This window comes from Rattus norvegicus, chromosome 19, assembly GCF_036323735.1.
Source record: "Rattus norvegicus strain BN/NHsdMcwi chromosome 19, GRCr8, whole genome shotgun sequence".
NCBI lineage: Eukaryota > Metazoa > Chordata > Mammalia > Rodentia > Muridae > Rattus > Rattus norvegicus.
In genome coordinates this window covers 68936752-68958317 of record NC_086037.1, presented here as the reverse complement: position 1 = coordinate 68958317, position 21566 = coordinate 68936752, and the positions used below count along the sequence as shown (strand labels likewise).

At 47.1% G+C, this 21566-nt stretch overlaps 2 pseudogenes; both read right to left on the bottom strand.

Annotated features, from left to right (window-relative positions):
* Positions 1 to 4919: 4919 nt before the first annotated feature.
* Positions 4920 to 7403, bottom strand: LOC134483404 (large ribosomal subunit protein uL24-like; annotated as a pseudogene).
* A 9301-nt stretch (positions 7404 to 16704) lies between these two features.
* Positions 16705 to 21122, bottom strand: Eif4e-ps8 (eukaryotic translation initiation factor 4E, pseudogene 8; annotated as a pseudogene).
* Between the last annotated feature and the right edge of the window lie 444 nt (positions 21123 to 21566).

Genomic DNA, 21566 nt, shown 5'->3' with positions numbered 1-21566 from the left:
GCCTATCAGAGGGAGCGACCACTATGCCCCGGGACGCTGACATCTGTTTCTGTTCAGTTGCTTCTGTTGCTCAGAAGCGTATCACAGCCTGATGAATGTGAGGAGCTATCCTGAGAGATGCCAGCCAGCAACCCAGAGGCACTGAAAATAGAAATGACGATGGCTTTTGCTCGGCAGGGTGAGGCATGTGGGTTTTAATGAGAAAACCCAGAACGCGCTGGGTAGATGAGGGGCCGCTGCCTGCGTGTGCGTGGACCTCAGGACCAGAGACAATGCCGGAGGCTCGTAATTATCTTCGCCAGCAGCTGCCTTGAGCTGACCTGGCTGTTTGCAAACACAGTCGTCTTTATTTGTGCTATTTCCAAATTGCAGCTCGGTTTCCCGTGCGCCTTTCTTTCTGTGTCTGTGGTGATGGCCTTGAAATTCCTCTCGGGTTAGTTTGACAATACAGCTTACAGGGGTCCTGTCAGGGCCTCCCAGGGAAGCCGCAGGCCCCGGGGACCAGAGGGACAGGGGACCCGGAGACCACTGCATAAGACCAAGGAGCAAGCAGACAGAGGGCTCAGCACTTGTACATGTTCAGAGGGAAATGCTCTGCTAGCTAGACCGATCGGGACACAGGTTGTAAGAGTGAGCAGAGGCCAAGCAAGAAGGAATTAAAAAATGTTGAGGTGTGTGTGTGTGTGTGTGTGTGTGTGTGTGTGTGTGTGTGGTTGATTAGATACAGGTTGTCAGGTAGGTGAATGGGTAAACAGACACGCAGATATGAGGATGAATTGATGAGAGGAATTTTGGGATGAACAAGAGACTCCATCCATCATTCATTCATGTATTGAAGAATTTGCCCATGATCCTCCAGAAGAGTTTGGAAGAGAGGACCATTAAGTTTGAAAAACGAGGAGGTACAGGCCATCAGAATGAGTCCCCCATTTGGGGACACAGATAGGACACTCAAGTTTACCATGTTTCAGTTCAGTTAACACGCATTAGGCCCTGACCATTGGACACTTTGAAGATGAGATGTGAGGGAGAGTGTGTGGGTGTGCACCTGTGAAGGCCGCAGTCAGTTCTCTCCTTCCACCTTGTTACTGTCCCTACTGCCCCTCCACTTGTATGTGGGTTCTGGGGATCTGTATCAGGTTGTCAGGTTCACCTGTGTGCCAACCCAAGCAGGGAGCCTGGTCCTGTGGACTATTTTATTTTAGGTCTTCTAGGGAGGACCATGACCTCAGTGCTGCCACAGACTGCACTATTGATGTAACCATAATTTCAATGCTTTGTTCATCATCCTTTCTCTCGCACTGGATAGTTCCACTTAAGCATGACAAGCCTGTTGTTTGCAGATTCTTCTTTTTCTAGGTTTTTTAAAAATACCACCACAGATGGCAGTTACCAAGAAGTTGTGATGACCAAGATTTCTGTTTATCTTATAACTAATATACTGACTTTGGGTGGTGTAATGGCTATTCCTGGTTGACAACCTGACTATATCTGGAATGAACTTCAATCCAGAGTTGGAAGGCTCACCTGTGATCTAGATCTTGAGGCTGGAAGACAAGTTTCTGACCTGGATCTTGGCATGGAGATCTTGAGGCACAGTGGCTATAAAAAGCTTATACCATCACCCTCAGAACCAATGTCGTCCATATTCCTACTACGATGGCCCACGAAACCCCATTTATAGTATTCCACTGCCTTCCAAAGTCCCTAAATCCACATTCTTCCAAACAAAAGCATGGTCAGGCCTATTGCAGCAATACTCCACTCCTGGAGCCAACTTCTGTCTTAGTTAGGGTTTTATTGCTGTAAACAGACACCATGACCAAGGCAACTCTTATAAGAAGAACATTTAATTGGCACTGGCTTACAGGGTCAGAGGTTCAGTCCATTATCATCAAGGCAGGAACATGGCAGCATCCAGGCAGGCATGGCACGAGAGGAGCTGAGAGTTCTACATCTTCATCCAAAGGAAGCCAAGGAGCAGACTGACTCTTCCCAACTGAGTGAAGCTTCAAAGAACACCCCCACAGTGACATACTTCCTCAAACAAGGCCACACCTCCTAACAGTACCACTCCCTATGGGCCAAGCATATTCAAACCATCACAACGTGTGGTGCATATAATGTGGCAGTGAAAATTCTACTTAATATTCAATAAGAACCAGGCTGGGAGACATAGGAATACTATCTCAACAACAAAGGAGGGTTCTATTCATTTATTTGGTTGGTTGGTTTTTTGGGAGAAAAGAGAGAACAGAAAGTACATTACCATGGTGAGATAAACTGAGTAACTGCCAGTCTTGTAACTGAGAATGTGGTGAAGCACACCTGTCATCCAAGTACTTAGGAAAGAGAGAGGACAACCGAGGGTTCAATGCCAGCCTTAGCTACAGGAGACCCAGTGTTTAAATGTTTAAGATAAAATAAGGAGAATGTAAGACCTGGATAGATGTTAGGTGTTTTCTTTCTCCTTTAAAAAACAGAGACTTAATATATAACCCTGGTTAGCCTGAGCTCACCACGTAGATCGGCTTGCCTCAAATTCAGAGATCCTCCTGTCTCTGCTTCTTGAGTACTGGGATTAAAGCCTGTGCCATCACACCCAGCTCCCAGTTTTTAATAAATAAAACAATACCATCCAAAGGTCTGGTTCATAGCTAGAGCATTCTGCTGTCATCATCATGCCTGTTAGACTAGCATGTCTGGGGGGTAAGACAAGAATCTTGGGGATGCCTCAGCTCACTAGCCTTCACTACTACAGTTAGCTTAGGGTCGAGAGAGGACAGTGTCTTCCCCCTCTCACCGTAGAAGCCACCCCACAGAAGTCGGGGAAGGCAACTCTAGCACTGATGATGAAAGGCAATAGCTAGAAGGTTTCTCCTTAAGTCTACAAACAATGTCTTCCGTGGATCTTCCTGATGATGATCGCCAAAAGGAGGCAAAACGTCAGGTTTCTAATCTGAGCCTTTAATGGGCAGGATTGGTCTCTATGATAGAACTGGGAAATAACCCAGTGATACCCTTAGACCAGGCAAACTAGCCTGGTCTAAGTAATCATCAGACATGGAATGCATTCCTTTTAAAGCAGACTGATTCTTCCTTTGGTCTCTGCTGAGTCCATGTGTTACAGAACTATTACTTCATCTGTATGGCTGAGTCCATGTGTGTACAGAACTATTAGTTCATCTGTATGGCTGAGTCCATGTGTTACAGAACTATTAGTTCATCTGTAGGGCTGAGTCCATGTGTTACAGAACTATTAGTTCATCTGTAGGGCTGAGTCCATGTGTGTTACAGAACTATTAGTTCATCTGTATGGCTGAGTCCATGTGTGTGCAGAACTATTAGTTCATCTGTATGGCTGAGTCCATATATTACAGAACTATTAGTTCATCTGTATGGCTGAGTCCATGTGTGTTACAGAACTATTAGTTCATCTGTATGGCTGAGTCCATGTGTGTTACAGAACTATTAGTTCATCTGTATGGCTGAGTCCATGTGTGTGCAGAACTATTAGTTCATCTGTATGGCTGAGTCCATGTGTGTACAGAACTATTACTTCATCTGTATGGCTGAGTCCATGTGTGTACAGAACTATTAGTTCATCTGTATGGCTGAGTCCATGTGTTACAGAACTATTAGTTCATCTGTATGGCTGAGTCCATGTGTTACAGAACTATTAGTTCATCTGTATGGCTGAGTCCATGTGTTACAGAACTATTAGTTCATCTGTATGGCTGAGTCCATGTGTGTGCAGAACTATTAGTTCATCTGTATGGCTGAGTCCATGTGTTACAGAACTATTAGTTCATCTGTATGGCTGAGTCCATGTGTTACAGAACTATTAGTTCATCTGTATGGCTGAGTCCATGTGTGTGCAGAACTATTAGTTCATCTGTATGGCTGAGTCCATGTGTTACAGAACTATTAGTTCATCTGTATGGCTGAGTCCATGTGTTACAGAACTATTAGTTCATCTGTATGGCTGAGTCTATGTGTTACAGAACTATTAGTTCATCTGTATGGCTGAGTCCATGTGTGTGCAGAACTATTAGTTCATCTGTATGGCTGAGTCCATGTGTTACAGAACTATTAGTTCATCTGTATGGCTGAGTCCATGTGTGTGCAGAACTATTAGTTCATCTGTATGGCTGAGTCCATGTGTGTGCAGAACTATTAGTTCATCTGTATGGCTGAGTCCATGTGTGTTACAGAACTATTAGTTCATCTGTATGGCTGAGTCCATGTGTGTGCAGAACTATTAGTTCATCTGTATGGCTGAGTCCGTGTGTTACAGAACTATTAGTTCATCTGTATGGCTGAGTCCGTGTGTTACAGAACTATTAGTTCATCTGTATGGCTGAGTCCATGTGTTACAGAACTATTAGTTCATCTGTATGGCTGAGTCCATGTGTGTGCAGAACTATTAGTTCATCTGTATGGCTGAGTCCATGTGTGTGCAGAACTATTAGTTCATCTGTATGGCTGAGTCCATGTGTGTGCAGAACTATTAGTTCATCTGTATGGCTGAGTCCATGTGTTACAGAACTATTAGTTCATCTGTATGGCTGAGTCCATGTGTGTGCAGAAGTATTAGTTCATCTGTATGGCTGAGTCCGTGTGTTACAGAACTATTAGTTCATCTGTATGGCTGAGTCCGTGTGTTACAGAACTATTAGTTCATCTGTATGGCTGAGTCCATGTGTTACAGAACTATTAGTTCATCTGTATGGCTGAGTCCATGTGTGTGCAGAACTATTAGTTCATCTGTATGGCTGAGTCCATGTGTGTGTAGAACTATTAGTTCATCTGTATGATATCTTTTCACTTTCCTGACACAGATAATGAAAACAACAAAAATACACTTAACAGGATTTTAGTTGTGATCTCAAGTTATTTCTGTAAGGCTGGGGGTTTTATTTCTTTTTCTTTCTTTCTTTCTTTCTTTCTTTCTTTCTTTTTTTTTTTTTTTACTTAAGCAGTCTTTGATGAAAGCTGTGCATGAGATTTTACTCCTGCATCTTCTCGATAGTTCCTTCCTTGTATTTGCCCTTCTCCCTTCCTACTTGCCGGGACTTGGCTTTCTTCTTCAGGATCTTCTTGCGGTCCTAGTCCAGCTTTAGCCTGGTGATACCCACCTTGCTGGAGTGGATGCCCACATGGACAGTTGCGCCATTAGCCTTCTCTCGCTGGACTCGCTCACTGTCGATGACGTATTTCTTCCCGTGCACTTGGACCACTTTGCCAATCTGCTAGCCTTTGTGGTGTCCTCGAACAACCTGAACTTCATCGTCCTTTCGAATGGGCATAGACCGAACATTATACTTCTGTCTCAGTTCTTTGGAAAGCGGAGAAGACATGATCTTCCTCGGAACGTGAGAGAGAAGTGCACTGAAATGCCGTCTGCGGTTCTTGCTTTGGTCAGAAGTCACGAAGGGACTGAATTTCATTTTGGTGGCTGCGATGCAGCGATGGCCGCAAAAGGAGAGAGGGGGTTTTTATTTCTTAAGAAGCTGAGGTAGATGCTATTTGGTCAAGCCAAAGAACAAAGAAATAGCACAGAAAAATCAGACAGGATCTGGGAGGTGCATGCATTTAATCCCAGTACTCAGGAGCAGAAGCAGGCAGAGCTCTGTGAGTTTAAGGCTAACCAAGTCTACATAGTGAGCTCCAGAACAGCCAGAGCTACAGAGTGAGATGTCCGTCTGAAAACAAACAAAAACGACAGAGGCAGAGAGAGAGAGAGAGAGAGAGAGAGAGAGAGAGAGAGAGAGAGAGAGAGGAATCTAAGAGAATCAGGCAGGAAGCTCCATCTCTGCCAAGCACGCGGCCCTCCCATAGCTGTGGGAAGGCACCTGGGTGGGAGCTGGCCAGACAACATTAGCATTCTTGTCCTTCGGTTTGCAGGGCCTCATTTCCTCAGCATTTCTGCACCTGGAAAGAACATCTAATGCAATTCCCACAGAAGTCCTGGAGGAGACAGTCTACGCAGTGAGTCGAATTTGAGGCCAGCCAGGAGCAAGGCCACCTGAGGTCACTCGGTCTGTCGAGCGACAGTTTGAGGATGTAGCTGAGGTTCCACAGTGGTGTCTGTGTAAGTCCAGCCTTGTGTGGGAGGGAGTCCTACAGGGACAAGCAGAACAGGAAGAAAACGAAGAAAGGAACACTACACCCTGTGACACAGCAGGGGATGTGAGCCGTTGCCCAGAGCATGTCAGTGTGGTCAATCTGCTTCCTGTGACAGACCTATGTGGTATAGTGCCTGCAGGAGGACACCTCCCTGCACCACGGCTCCTGCTCCCTGCCACAGTTCAGATGTATACAGCCAGCTCTCACAAATGAGCAAGGCTCTATGGAACCCTCCAACAGACAGCACAACCAGCTCATGGTGCCTGCGTAGTTGGGTCCACAGGACAAGATGAGGAGTCTGGCCTATCGCACCTCACTTCCTTTCCACACTCTGCTTTGCTCATGTCCTGAGCAGGGGCTCTTCTGCCTCCCTCCTGGGAAGCATCCCTCCTTGAGATGAAGAAAAGCAGAGAAGAGTTCACTCAGTCTCTCCAGGTCCCTGTTGTGATGGCTACCCAAGGGGCAGTCCCAGTGAAGCTGAGGGTGAGTGGCACGGAAAAGGAAATAACAGAATCGACACAATGAGGTAACTAGATTAAAGCAACCACAGAACTAATAAAGCAGTCCCTCCTGACGAGCAGGTAAGGAGACACAATAGCTAAAGAATAAAGTCTGAGACAAGAGTGTCCATGGGAACCTGGAATCCCAGTAAAGCATGAGGGGGTTAATCTCCAGTCTGAGGCAGCCTGGGTTATAGAACAAGACCCTGTTTCACAGGAAGGAAGGAAGGAAGGAAGGAAGGAAGGAAGGAAGGAAGGGAGGGAGGGAGGGAGGGAGGAAAAGGGAAGGGAAGGGAAGGAAAGGAAAGGAAAGGAAAGGAAAAAGAAAGGAAAGGAAAGGAAAGGAAAGGAAAGGAAAGGAAAGGAAAGGAAAGGAAAGGAGAGAGGGAGGGGGAAGAAATTGGCATTCATTATGCACCACAGAGAGGTGCATAATCAGATGGCTTTCTTGGTGACCCCTACCTAACACTTAAACAATTACTGCCAGGCCTAAACACTTCGGTAGCTTTTCCTAACTCAGTCATTCTATGAAGTAGCCACTCCTCCAAAACCAAAGCCAATGCCAGGTGAAGATAACTTGAAAAAATGGAGACCAAGAGCGTGTCTTAGGATGCTGCAAAATCCTCAACGAAATTTAGGAAATCAGACTCAGCAGCACGGGGTCTTGGGCATAGCTCAGCAGGTGAGGATTCTTGCTGTGCAAGCTTTAGCGCTTGAGCTTGAGTCCCCAGAACCCATGAAGGTGAGTCAGGCATGGCACTTGTAGGCTGCCCATTCTCCAGTGGAGGGTCCCAGACTCATGTGCATATAAGCAGCACTATTTGGACTCTGTGGCTTATGATAGAAGGGGGGGGAGAAGGAGGGGGGAGGAGGAGGAGGAAAAGGGGAGGAGGAAGAGAAGGAAGAGGACACGAAGTTGTGAAGAGGATGTATTGGGGACGTCCAGGAGAAGTGGAAGGGGGGTATACAGGCATTGAATGATAAAAATACATTGAATACATATATAAAATTCTTTTAAATTTAAAAGAAGTTGGTGATGAATCCCCCTTTTAAAATGTTTTGCATGACTGCGCATACACCTGTAACCCCAGAACTGACTGAGGGAAGGAAGGTGAGGCAGGGGGATCACTGGGCTTGCTAGTCACCAGTCTAGCTTCAGCTTGAGTGACAGGCCTTTTCCCAAGGGACTGAGAATGACAGGCACAAGTGATGGGACACATCTGGCTTCTGCACAAGCCCATATGTATATACATATGGCACACAGAGAGACATTCAATAATAACAATAATAATAATAATAATAATAATAACAATAATAAAATAATGGTGATAATTCAGCATTATATGGAAGGAACAATATGTCAGGGCCAAGTGTGATTTGCCCTTGGACAATCAATCAGTATAACACACATTATAAAGGGAGAAAAACTCACAATTATCTCAACTGACACAGGAAACACTTCTCAGGAACTCAGCACATTTTAGTAAATAAACTCAATAAATTAGACTAGAAAGAAATGTTCTCAAAATTACAAAGGTCATATTAAAAAAAAAACCCCACAGCTATCATCAAACTCAATGGTGAAAGATTGAAATTTTTTCCATCTCAAACCAATAACAAGACAAGAACATTGACCTTGGCTGCTTCTATTCGATAGAGTAGTTGAAATTTTAGAGAAATCGGGCAGAAAGAAATGAAATTTCCAAGGTACCGTATGAAAAGGAAGAATCTGATGATTTCTGTTCAAACAGCATGGTCTTATATGGAGAAAATCCTAAAGATTCTTCTCAAAAGGAAAACTTTTTAAAGCTAAAAACTGAATTTAAGGGGGCTGGAGAGATGGCTCAGCGGTTAAGAGCGCCCGACTGCTCTTCCAGAGGTCCTGAGTTCAATTCCCAGCAACCACATGGTGGCTCACAACCATCTGTAAAGAGATCCGATGCCCTCTTCTGGTGTGTCTGAAGACAGCTACAGTGTACTTATATATAATAAATGAATAAATCTTAAAAAAAACTGAATTTAAGAAAATTCAGGACACAAAAGCAACACTCAAAAATCACTTGCATTCCTGCAAATTCACAATGAGTGCCTCAAAAAGGAACTTTAGAGCTGAGAGCAGGGTGGGGCCCAGATAGTTCCTCCTTGAGCCATCACTGGAGAACACTCCTCTTGCAGCAGTGGGAGCTGACAGGGACCCACGACTGTGGACCACTCTGTACTGAGATGAGGACAAGTAGCTGGCCTCCCATTTCCTGACTTTAATATATATATATATATATATATATATATATATATATATATATATATATATATAATGTATATTTAACAAATATCTAAAACAGCCTAAACATAGACACGCCTTAGTGTACAGGTGAGAAAGGCTAGAGATGGATAAAGTCAAGCGATCGCTGGCAAGAGGGCCACTGGAGAATAGAACTTGTTTCTTCAGAGAATGGTGCATGTGAAAGAATAAGGAGCCTCCCACACCTTACAACACATAAGGACTCACCATGGTTGAAGAACTAAAGCTTTAAACCTCTTGACAGAGTGATACAACTAATGTGTGGCCCAACCAGAAGACCCTGAGCCAGGCTCCGGTCCAGAGTCCAACGCTAGATCCTTTTGGGCTAAGTGGTTGGCCTAACACTCAGGGGGTGACTCAGTCAAGTGCCCAATAACAAGCATGAGGGCGCATTCAGATCCCAGCACCTCATGCAAATCCAGATGTGGGGACATACTGGCATGGCCCTAGTGCCTGGGTGTGGCTAAGGGGATGGGCATAGCCTTGGAGTTCACTGGCCAGTCAGCCTAGTTGATCGATGAGCTCCAGGTTTGGCGAGAGACCTTGTCTCAAAAACCAAGGTGGCAGACTTTGGGTCTGGTTAATTTGGTAAATGAAAGAAAAGTTTTATTTCAATTTTTTAATAAAAAAGTGAATTTTTAAAAACTGAAATGAGAAAAGCATAGAGGGAAACACCTGATGTTGACCTCTGGCTTCCACATATGTTCATGAGACTGCACATACACACTGCATACACCACACAGAGACTGCACATACACACTGCACACACCACACAGAGACTGCACATACACACTGCACACACCGCACAGAGACTGCACATACACACTGCACACACCACACAGAGACTGCACATACACACTGCACACACCGCACAGAGACTGCACATACACACTGCACACACCGCACAGAGGCTGCACATACACACTGCACACACCGCACAGAGACTGCACATACACACTGCACACACCGCACAGAGACTGCACATACACACTGCACACACCGCACAGAGACTGCACATACACACTGCACACACCGCACAGAGGCTGCACATACACACTGCACACACCGCACAGAGACTGCACATACACACTGCACACACCGCACAGAGACTGCACATACACACTGCACACACCGCACAGAGACTGCACATACACACTGCACACACCACACAGAGGCTGCACATTCACTCTGCATACAGCACACAGAAGGACATATACCTGTGAGAGGTAGACAGGGCAGGGCTCAGTGACAGAGCGTGCCTAGGGTTGACTAGTGGGAGCCCTAAGGCCTAATTCATGTCAGAGTGGAACCACTCTAGAGTGTGGCTCCATCCCAGCACCGAAAAGCCTGGCTGCTCTGTAGAATAACACCCCACTGCTTCCTGGTTAGAAACCAAGAATTCCCTTCAAAAGTGAGGGGTCAGGGAGAGAGGGGGGGTGGTGAGGGAGAGGAGAAGGGGAGAGCGGAGAGGGGGAAGAGAGATTGAGATATTCTTTTACTCCTCTTTGTCGGGTAAAAAATTCAAGAAGAAAACTAACAATCTTAGTGCTGTTCCGGGGATTTGATATCTACTCTGCTATGAGTTTTTATTAACAGAGCACATTCAGTGTCACAGTGAGTGTCCTTTAAAGTAGCCGCACCATAAATGCACTCGTGCACTTACCCCTGCAGTTCACAGACTGACTGTCAGTGGAAAGTCAAGTGATTTGTGTCAAACCATCCCAGTGCACAGCTCTTCAGAGAAGCGGTCTGAGCCACTTCTGAGTGTGGCAGTGAATGAAGCACACATTAGTCAGGAAACCGAACGTATGTATTTTAAGAGAAATTATTCCCCAAATCCCGGTTACGGTCTCTCGGTTATAGAGTGGTGCAGTCTATATAGCTGATGAAAAGCAGCAAGAAAGATGGAGTCTAGTGTGAAGGAACTGTTAAACACGCATTTAGGTAGGGACAGTCACCCTAGCTAAAAAGAACCATTTGGTTTTACTCAATCCAGGTCTATACCTCATACTATCAGTAAAGAAGATTCCAACTCCTTTGTCTTGGACTGCTCTCTGTTGCTATAACAGAACACCTAAGGTTGGGGAATTTATAAAGAAGAGTTTTATTTAGCTCACAGTTTCAGAGGTCATTTCTGGGAAGGCCTTTCTTGGCGCATCCCAACAATGAGAGTATGTGCAGGAGAGAGGAGGAAGCACATGGAGGGACTCAGGGAAAGCCAGGCTCACAACGTATTAGCACAGGATTCCCAGGAGAGCAGCATCAACGCTCCTGGGCTCTGGTCACCTTTCTCTATGTCACACCTCTCAAGGGCCACACCGCACCACATGCTCCAACGAAGACCAAGCTTCCAACCGCCAGCTCTCGGGGGAATGCACTCAAGCACTGGATGCTTCCAGCCTCCTTAAAACTATATTAAAAAGTGAGCTTATCTGACAGCACTGTTTTGTGTTCCTTCTACTGTCCTTCAGATGAGAACAGTGACCCTTCTTGTGTCATTGTAAACAGAAGAATACCTTCATCTATCACAGCCATGACGCACAGCTGGATTACAGGTAGAAGAGAACCATCTCTTCAAGGTTCAGCTCTGGTCATTCAAGATAGCAGGGTGGTGCGACTTTTCTTCTTTATAACAAAAATGACTTGTAAATGAAAGTTTCTATTAGGTATTAAAAGAATAAGGTAGAACTGGTGAGAAAAAAGTATTAACGAAATATATGAGGATGTCAAAGAATTATTACTCGGAATGTCAGCCACTCATGACATTCATCATAGTGCTTAAGACACGGAACAAAATTTTCCAATGTTTCTCTTCAAGTCAGATATAAAATGAAAGTCTAATATGCTTGCTGCCAAAAAAAGCGACACATTCCTATTCGGCTTATCATGAGGAATTCACAGGTCTCAACACAAAAGCAAAACTATTATATCTATTTGAGAGTCGTTTATTATAGTTTTTGCTCGTGAAATGGTTTCCTAGTGTAGACTGGAGGCAGCGGTGGCCAAGAGTGGCAGGAGGGATGTATGTTAAATGCAAATTGTAACGGAAAGGAAAGGGGTGACAACTAGTGAGGACAGGCTGGTGACTTATAAGTCTAATTACAGAAGCCAGAAAAAGTTCACCAAGGAACACCACGCACCGGCATCCACTTTTTAGCAATGTTTGTGTTACTGTGACATATGGCTAGGAAACTGTGGTGCTTAGATTATGATGTAAATTCCTCAATTTTAGTTTTACCTAGAATTAAAATAATTTGGTTAAAACACTCTTTCCCTTTCATACGGCTAATCTGCATATAGCTTTTGTACTTGTACCAGGAGGGCGGCGGAGCTCCCACCGCGTCACTAAGGAGCAGGCTGCACTGTGAGGCACCCTTACCTGCTTCACCTCGGTGCCCCGGCCCGCACACCCACTCGAACCTCTGCTACAGAACTGCTGACCTACAAGTATTTGTTGGAAGGATGAGTGGATTTCCTCTAGAAGCTGCCATTTAGAACTTGAAAATAAAGTTACCCTCTAAGCAGGAACCTAATACACAACAATAAAGGGCAGGGTTTGTGTTACTGGGACATATGAGTTGGCTGTGCTTAAAAACGCAAAATGGCTGAGCACAGTGGCACACACCTCTAATCCCAGCATTTGGGAGGTAGAGGCAAGCAGATCTCTGTGAGTTCAAGGCTAGCCTGGTCTACACAGTGAGTTCCAGGACATACATAGTGATACCTTGTCTTGAAAACAACATCATCATCATCAAACAAACCAAAACAAACCAAAAAAACTCCCACAAAATGAAGCAGCAGCTTAAATAACATAGACCCATCCTCTACCTGCCTGCCTAGGCAGATGTGGTTGGCCCACCTCACCATATTCTCCGTGGGCAATCCATGAGCAGTTCAGGTCAGAATAGGCTTAGCCACAGGGAAAGCAATTCTGAAACGTCTGTGGCTTTGTAGACGTAAAATTGCTGTTCTCCCTGCTTCTGTGGTCACTGTGGATAAGAGTGTGTGCCTCTAAGCTTATTCAATGGCAATCCAGGAATTCACTTAGAAGCTGTGAATACAGCTCAGTCGGTAGATGGGTTTATCTAGCCTCCGTAACGCATTGGGTTTAACGTCCAGCACCACATAAACTGGGTATAGTAATATACACCTGTAGTCTTAGAACTCAGGAGGATAAAAAGTTCAAGACTAGGCTGAGATTCATGAAAGTCTGTCTTAAGAGAAAAACAAAACTCGGGCTGGAGAGATGGCTCAGCGGTTAAGAGCACTGACTGCTCTTCCAGAGGTCCTGAGTTCAAATCCCAGTAACCACATGGTGGCTCACATCCATCTGTAATGGGATCTGATGCCCTTGCTGATGTGTCTGAAGAAAGACATCCACAGAGTACTCACATACATAAAATAAATCTTAAAAAAGAAAGAAAGAAAGACAGACAGACACAGACAGACAGATCCCCGGAAACTCACAATTCGCTTCTTTTCTCTCAAGCACTTTTGAGTTGCTGCTCCACAGGTAGAGACAATTGGCAGTCATGCATGCCTGCTGCTGAAGTCCCTGTCCCACATACTGAAAGGATGGTTCTGAGATGAGAGGAAAGGGGTGTCAACAAGGATAAGGGGCCCAGGTGTCAGCAGCTGACTCCAGACTTCAGCTAATCTGCAATGTGGCAGAGCCCACGCTCCCTTAGAAACCTGGATGCAGAGGAAGCCGGTGTGCAGCAGGCTGACTTCCCGTGCTAGCCTCACTTCCCATGCACCTGGGCACAGCATGTGCGGATGGTTTGAGGCTGTCAGGTAGTTGGGCCATCGCACACCTGCATCCCACCTCTCTCTAACAGAAGCAAAAGCTGAAAAGTTCTGTTATGCTCCAGCCCAGAATACTCACCGGTCAGACCTGCAGGGCCCTGCCTGAGTGCCAGGAGAGGGAGGGGTTTCCAAAGTGTTTGGGGCACTGTATGGTCCATGGCTGTTCTTGAAGGTGCAGTTCTCAAGGCCCAGAACTCAGGATGTGTCTTCTGATCTTCGCCATCCTCAAGATGGCCTTGTCTGTGTAGAAGGCCAAGTTCCCTCATAGCCTGAACACACGCTGGCACTATGGCCACAAGGGTGCCAGGCACCATTATTGTACAGCTGTGTCTTTATGAAGGAAGTGGTGCGGAAGTCAGTAAGACACAGAAACCGTGAGGGCCAATGAGCGCAGCAGTTCCAAATCACATTTCCCTGCTTCAGTATTTCTGACATCTGCATGCCAAGGAAGGGGGAAAATGGACAGAGCTCTTGCCAGTCCAGCACAGTGAAAATGCAATTTGCCAGAAACCTCCAAATCAGAGCTACACTGAAGATACAAAAGGTGTACAGCACCCTTGATTGTGGCCGGTAATCTCATGTTCCGTGGAAATTAGAGGGATAGCGATCTTCAGTAAATGTGCAATTTGGATGGGGGAAAGCCAGAACTGGCACAAACCCCATTTCTACCGGTTGATTTTCAGGTGTTCCTAAAATAAAATAGAGCCAAAGTGATTCCAAAGCTCTGAGAACACAGGCTGTTTGAAAAAGGTTGGCACATAAAGGGCAAACACTCGCCACTGGCAGCAGGCTCTCAAGCACTGCGGGAACTGCAATTCCACCTCAGGAGCCCAAAAGGCTTTCCTCTGCCATGCCAAGACACCTCTCACGGCCTAGAGCAAGAACTCAGGTGGTTTGAAAGAGAATGGCTCCCATGGGCTCTGGTCTGAATACTTGGTCCCCACTTGGCGGGCTGTTTAGGAAGGATTAGGAGGTATAGCCTTGTTGGAGGAGGTGTTACTGGGCCTTGAGATTCCAAACGCCTATTCTAGGCCCAGTCTTATTCTGCCTCCTGCCTGCTGATCCGGATATAAGCTCCTAGTTACTGTCCCAGTGCCATGCCTGCCCACCCGCCACCATGCTCCTTGCCATGATGATCGTGGACTAATCCTCTGAAACTTTCAGCAAGCCTTGGTTATCGTGTCTCTTCCCAGCAACAGAACAGAGACTGAGGCACCAGATATGTGATATAGGAAGGGCCCTGGTTAGAGCAGCACATTTCCTGAGACCTTGTCACTGTTCCACGATTAACTCCTGACTCTGGAGAACAAACTCAGTGTCCATAGATACCCAGAGAACCCAGTGCCTCACGTTCTGCACATGGGATAGGATGGAGCACGTCTAGCCACCTGCAGTCGTGACCAGGTCTCTGAACAGCACTATTCCACTCAGCAACCAAAGCTTGAATATATTTATACGTGGACATCATCTGGCAATAACCACCGTAAGCAACCAGACCACGCGGCACCCTTTACTTTCTGGTTCTGGTCTTCAACAGTGATGGCTCTCAGGGTATGTCTTATGGCTTTGGATTGGTGACGGTTGGTGGAGAGAAAGGGGCTGGTTGCTTTTCATGTGGGATCCAGTCTGGATTCAAAACTATTGCTGGGGGGTTGGGGATTTAGCTCAGTGGTAGAGCGCTTGCCTAGGAAGCGCAAGGCCCTGAGTTCGGTCCCCAGCTCCGAAAAAAAGAAACAAAAAAACAAAAAAACAAAAAACTATTGCTGGTTACACATCCCCGTCTGAAACAACGGCACGTACCACTTCTTTCACGACACGGTATCTGGTTTCACAGAATTTTCCAAGTTCTGACTTTATCTGATTCTTTCTTCCTGATGTCACGTGTTCTATTCCTCCATTTGTCACATTCTTGTGTCATGTTTAGGGCAGCATTTAATAAAAATGCCACTTGAGGGGCTGGGGCTGAAGCTTAGGTTCAGTGTTACCCTCAGCTACAAGCAGGCTCGAGCGAGCCTCACCTGCCTTCAGGCTCAAGCGAGCCTCACCTGCCTTCACCGTTGATGCCTCTGTCCTAGCACATGCTCTTGGTACCGTCTGGGCCTTACTGAGCTCCACAGCTGTCCCTGTCCCTGTCCCTGTCCTAAGACAACACTGATTGCAAAGTCATACCAAACTGTGTGGGGCAGCACAAGAGTCAGGGGCCGTCCTGGGTAGTGAGGATGGGCAGGCAGCTGAGGCGGCGGTGGGCAGACAGAAGTTCTCCCAGGTAGACTCTGTTTTGGTTTAGGATTCGTTTGCTGAATCTTATTGTTGTTTGAACCAGGATAGCTTCTTGCTGAGCAGACCGGGCAGGCCTTGAACTCCACATCGTCCTGCACGTCTCTCAAGTGCTGGGATGACACGTATGCTCTACCATGCCCATAGAGCCATTTTGTTCTTAAGAGGGAAAGAGTGAGTCCCTGCAGATACAAATGGTCAGTGGCATGGATGACCAGAGGCAAGAGGAGGAGGCTGTAAGTGCTAAGGGCCACGCTGAGAAAGAGTAAGACACTATGGGGATTTATCTTGGAGGACCTTCGCGACACAAGGCTGCCGGGCTTTCAGCTCAAGAGATGACAGATGGTTCCAGGACAGAAGCACAAAGCTTGAGAGGAACTTGCCCAAGGACGGCAGAGAAAGGAGCATGAGTGCATCAGAGTTTTGGGGGTGAGGAGGGCTGAGGAGGGCTGAGGAGGGGTGAGGAGGGCTGAGGAGGGCTGAAGAGGGCTGAGGAGGGCTGAGGAGGGGTGAGGAGGGCTGAGGAGGGCTGAAGAGGGGTGAGGAGGGCTGAGGAGGGCTGAGGAGGGGTGAGGAGGGCTGAGGAGGGCTGAGGAGGGGTGAGGAGGGCTGAGGAGGGGTGAGGAGGGCTGGGGAGGGCTGAGGAGGGCTGAGGAGGGGTGAGGAGGGCTGAGGAGGGGTGAGGAGGGCTGAGGAGGGGTGAGGAGGGGTGAGGAGGGCTGAGGAGGGGTGAGGAGGGCTGAGGAGGGCTGAGGAGAGAGAGAAGCTTGTGCTGCAGGGTCCTTAGAAACAAGTGGAAACCCAGGAGGTCCTACATGCTCCCCATGCCCTCCACAAGGCTGGGGCCCTAGATCGTGCACACGGCAGAGGCGGGCACTTCCACCCGGGGCTCTCATTGAAAACAAGGGACTGGTAGGAACATGGGAAGGACAAAGAGATGGGCAGGCTGGCCTAGAAGCACAGAATGCTGTGAAACGAGAAACAGAAAGTGAGATGAAAAATGGGCCAGGGCTAGACTAAGGGACGCGGCCAGCTCGGTGTGTCACACAGACACCGTGGCAAACTGCATGAGGAGTCAGGGAAGCAGAGCCCCAGACGGCACGGGTGCCCTGAGACCACACAATCCCTCCGTCTCTAGAATGGCCACCTCCTCCGGGAGGACATGAAGGTACAGCAGGCACATGCTGCCTGCCACGCCAGGTCTGCTTTCTCACTCGTGTGTGCTCATGTCCTCAAGGTGCAGCAAGCCAGGTGCTCCTTGCTAGGTCCTCGTCCTGCCATGGCTTTGCAGCCGAGAGCTTTTTACCCCAGAGACCAGGGGTGGTAGTGAGGGCCATGGGGACACGGCAGTGGGGAACAATCCTGCAGTTTTTGAGGAACAGCCAGCCCCTGGGTCCCCCTTTAAATAATGAAACCGTTCCTCATTCTCACCAGCTGTATTCACTACAGAGCATTTTACACTTCCTGCCTTCTCTTAGCATTTATGCTGTAATCAATAATCAATGGTAACTTCACCATAAAATCATGAACTAAAACTATGCTGCCTCTTCTCATGGGTAGGCGATTCTTCCTCAGATGAGAAGCTTTTCCTCCAGACAGTTGGACCAGTGAAGAGGAAAGCAGGATTTGGAGAGAATCCATCACTGAAGCTTTACCACTGACCCCAAACAACTGATCTGGCCCCAGGAGGGAGAGAAGGAAGAAATAGATCTCAATAAAGTAACAACAGAAGGCACTGGGCTGGGGATGCTAATGAGGGCCAGAGGACATGGTAGGAAAGAACACCGGAGAAACTGAGGGAGGAGGATGAGTCAAGAGGTAACTGTGAACTTGTGAAGCGGAGGGACCTCAAATGAGGAGCCTCAAATGTAAGGTCTCTGTTAGTGCCTGATGGCAGACCACAGGTGACAATCTTGAGATCAGGACCAGGGTGTCATCAGGGGCCCAGGATAGACCCTTGAGATATAAAGCATGCCCTTGGGAAACAAAAAGGGAGGCTGGGGATAGGTGACATCACTACAGGCACACCTGGCAGGGAGCTGAGGCCTGACACAGAGAGAAGTAGAAGAATGGAGATGACAGATCCTAGGATGCTAGAATTACATGTTTAAACTGCACACTGCCTACCACATACCGACTGTCAGGAAGGGGAGGTGAAATATAGAACAGGAAGGAATAACATTCAGAAGATGCTTGAGAGAATGAAGGATTACAAAGCGATAAAGCTGCCTCTGGACAGTGGCTTTTTAAAACAGAAGTGGGAGAGATTGGCTAGGCACTCTGGTGAAGCCTGTCATCTCAGCAGCTGGGACGATCAGGAATTCAAGGGTAGCACTGGCTACGGAGCAAGTCAAAGCCAGCCTTGGCTATGTGAGACCCTGTCTCACATAAATCGAGTAGGCTCAGAAGGTACAGGAACACGGTAAACAATCCAGAGAAATCCCTGCGAACTGCCTTGAAAGCACCACTGAAAATGAACAAGGAAAGGGTGTGAGAGGAACTGAAGCGAGAAGACTGCAGAGGACTCCAGATCATTTACTGTGGCCCACAAGGAACAGCTGAGGGCAAGAATTTACTATGTCCTCTTTGGTGTCCCCCTCTCCATTCTAGGCTGTGCCTTCAATGAGGGATCCCCCATGTGGAGCCTTTCAGCCCTAGCTCCCTCACACCTAATGCCTCGCCACATGTCCAAAGCTGGACAAGTGATTTCACCCAGTCCTTGTATGTCAACCACCTGCATTCCATGGGCCAGCTCCTGCCACAGAGCAGGTCTCCCCTTCCAAGACTTGCTTTTTTGACACTCGTTATCAATGCTAGAAAGTACACATTGCCACAGAATTGCGTCCTCACACCTCACTTTTGCAGGGGACACTGTGCGCTTGTTGAATGGCTTGGGGTTTGAGCTAAAGCACATCTACAGGGCTACTACCCCAGCATCAGCCCCTCTGCCTAGGTCTCTGTGGTGTGAACTTCGGACCCTAGTCTGAATCTCTATACAAGTGCCACGCGCAGGTATTCTTCTGCCCCTCTGAATCAGCAAAGCACATCTGGAAACACCTTGTGGGGAAAGGTTTAGGTCACAGACAAGTGACTGAGGCACTAATAACCACTTCTAGAATGGGAACCTGTCTGGGCCACACTTCTGGCACAGCACAATTGAGGAGGCTCCAGATCTCAACCCCCTTCTAAGGGTAAGTTCTCTGGCCAGAGTTCCTTGAGCAGCACCGCAGCACCACCATCAGGACACCCGAGGAACTGCTGTGCCACAACTGATAAGCCTGGAGATCACTGCTTGGCCAACTCCTGTCTTGGGTCATCTGATGAACCCGCAACAGAATGCAAATCAGACACTGCTGTCAGGTTGTGGGGCAGAGCAGGCCCGAGACTACGCCTCAGATCCATCATCACTAACAGGAGGCCTGGAAAGACTCACGATGCTCCCTGCACATCTCCAGGTACCCCGAAGGTCCCTGCAGCAACTTAGGTAAACCGACAACCTGCCAGTACACAGCAAGGAGCGAGGGCACTTTCCCACTCCAACACAGTTCTAGCTGCCCGGTTCTGAAGGCCCAAGCAAAGGAAAAAGAGACAAGCTAGCCATGCAAAGTCGTTTCCTTTCAAATTAGTGAGGGAAGGAAGTAAAATCAGACTTGGGGTATACAACACATGCTTTTCATATCTAAACTATCTAGTTCACATCTGCTCCACCTAGAATAACTCAAATAGTTTTGAAAAATAGGGGTGTGGCATTGTGAGGTCCAGTGAGGGCTCACTGTTAAGCCAGCACTAGGGATGCTGTAGAGGAGCATCATAGTAAATTCAAGGCCAGTGTATAATTCACAAGGAGTTCAAGGGGATCCTAGACTACAGCCAGACACATATCAAAAACAAAAGGGGAGAGAAATTTCTCTTTTTGCATAAATTAATGTTTATTCCACCTTTCTGTCATATTCCTGGACCCTTCACCAATGTTACATGAGGAAAAAAAAAGCAAAATAAATGAAAAACTGAAATCAGAATCACTGTTATCAAGGAGGGAAGCAAATAAATTAACATCTAGCAGCCATCAGCAAGAGGACAGCAAGGACAATGCTGTGACAGGAAACAGAAGGTTGCTAGAAAGCTGTACTCAGACTCTCACACCAGCAAATCCGCTCCTGCGTGGGGTGAAACAAACCCAGATCCTCTCCTGCTAAGGTGACAGAAATGCCGGTTCTTTCCCGAACACCGTGGAAAGGCAGGTGTGTGTGCCGTGGAATTCTACCCGGCTGTTACAGAGCAGGCAGGGGCACAACTGGGGTGCTGGGGTGACCTATACTGTAATTCTTTGATTGGGATAGTGGACACACGAGCAGAGATTGAGGGTGGGGGAGGAGGATGGACACAGAAGACAAAGATGAACCAGGCTTCTCTTACGTCTTAGCAGCACTCGGAGTCAACTCCAGTGCAGTCCACTCTGCGTTGATGAGGCTTTGCTTCAGCTCCCAATCTCCCATTTCGTGACGCAGTCTCCCGGGAGAACTCAGAAGGTGGTGTCCTCTTAAACAAACCTATTTTTAGTGGTGGAGCCGCTCTTTGTAGCTGTGTCTGCGTGGGACTGATAATCACTATCTTCGGAGGAAGTCCTAACCTTTCCTTGTATACCCTCCCTGTGTGTGACTGCATCATGTTTTCACATCCAGTCGTCCATATTGCTATCTTACCACCTTTACCTCCAACACTGACAACAGCTCCACACACGTCATCACTGCAGTCATCAGAGGATTCTCTAATAAGGCACGGCAGTGTCTCTGCCAAAAGCGATCGAGGTCGCTCCTCTCTGCTGCTTGTTCAATGTAATTAGCCACCATCCTCCCCGTGTGTTTTTCTCGTCTTCCCACATAGGCTCAATACCACCCTTAAAAAGTGAGGAGTCACAGCCAGGCATTAAATTACTAGACAACTGGATATGGTTGCTTAGAGCCCAAAGTCTTCAACAATCACACTTAAAGATCAATGGAAGGTTTGCTTGCCAAGTTTTGCTTTTATCACTTTATATATATATATATATATATATATATATATATATATATTTTATTAACTTGAGTATTGCTTTTATCACTTTTTTTTTTTTTTGGTTCTTTTTTTCGGAGCTGGGGACCGAACCCAGGGCCTTGCGCTTCCTAAGTAAGCGCTCTACCACTGAGCTAAATCCCCAGCCCCGCTTTTATCACTTTTAAAAACCCGCCGTGCCCACCTGTTCTGTAGAGGGTGGCTAATACAGTGCTCTGGGCTAGCAACCTCCTGATTAGGCTGTGTTTTCCTCTTCTGCAGGTGGAGGATTAGTGGCAGGGGTGGTTTCTCTTTCCACAGTCACCATGTTAGATCGATCTGAACGCACAACTCTTCCTCACAAGGGTGTACTGTGGTACGGACTCTATAATCAACTTTGAAAACACTTCAGAATCTAGAAGCAAGTGCATGCCTTCCTAAGGACTGACTTACTTACCCTCCGCCTCTGCTGCTGATTTAACAATACTTTTTCTTGACCCTGGGTCTCCTGTAGCACAGTG